The following is a 1,165-nucleotide window of genomic DNA, read 5'->3' on the forward strand; positions in this document are numbered from 1 at the left end:
GGTCATTAGAGTATTAGTATGTCTGCTACTGTAAATATTTGCTAACACTTTATTTTGATGGTCAACCAACAGATAAACTGACTATAAGTGTCTTTGCAAGTACGTCAACTTATTCTACCATACTAGATTCTACCATTCTTGAGCATACTAATACTCTAATGAGAGTTAGTTGGCATGTAGTTGCAAAGTTGCTTATAGTCGACTGATTAAGGGGACCATCAAAATAAAATGTAACCATATAAAACATTGCATTTTTTTCAGTTGGAGTATAAAGCTCACATCAATTAATTAACATTAGCACTACAGAAAACACTCAAATAACACTCAACATCTAACCACTCACAAGCTGTAGTAAGATACTGTGCGGATCTTAAATAAACAATGTCAAGATATGATACAGTCCATTATTCTGTAAATGAAGTAGATTTAATATGGTGTTCATTGTGTGTTATAAATAATACTCTTAAACTTACAACCACAAGTACGTAAGTATTATGATGTATTATAACTGTTGTTATGATTATTCATGAGTTGATATAACATATTATAATTTTTTTTATAATGCATTATGCATTCATTATAATGCCTTAAGAATACCCTTATAATGAATTATAAATACGGGCTTCATAGAAAGTGTTACCAAACTTTCTTCACAGAAAAGTTCAGCATTTTTGTTGCATTGGCAGACATTACTGTTAAAATGGAAATGTGACCATATCTGTGTTTCTTGCAAATTACTGCTGTTCTCAATTAAAATTAAGAGCTGTCCGAATTATTAATGTAAAATTAGATATTTTTCTGTATGCATTTTCTTACTTTTATGTTTATCATAAAGTTTAGCATTCTCTCAGCAATGGGGTTGAAATACAAGCAATTTTATGGAAAAATATGACATATGGGAACCCTGCCCACAACTAATGATGTTATGCATGAGAGTTTGTATCAGTATTGCTGATGAAGGTAGTGATGTTATTCTGAGCAATTTATCCCTTGTTTAATATCTTTTCTTTTGCTTTTTCTTTTGTCAGAGGCAGCTCTAATTCTGCTTTTGTTCTGAAGTGTCACATTTGTACCGCAGTAAAATTTGCGATTGTCATGACAATCAGCACATTGTTTTTGTGCATGAAAATGAACATGATTTGAAAATGATTTATTATTTATTATT

Source organism: Sinocyclocheilus grahami, unplaced genomic scaffold (genome assembly GCF_001515645.1).
Source record: "Sinocyclocheilus grahami isolate Dianchi unplaced genomic scaffold, SAMN03320097.WGS_v1.1 scaffold375.1, whole genome shotgun sequence".
In the NCBI taxonomy this organism is placed as follows: domain Eukaryota; kingdom Metazoa; phylum Chordata; class Actinopteri; order Cypriniformes; family Cyprinidae; genus Sinocyclocheilus; species Sinocyclocheilus grahami.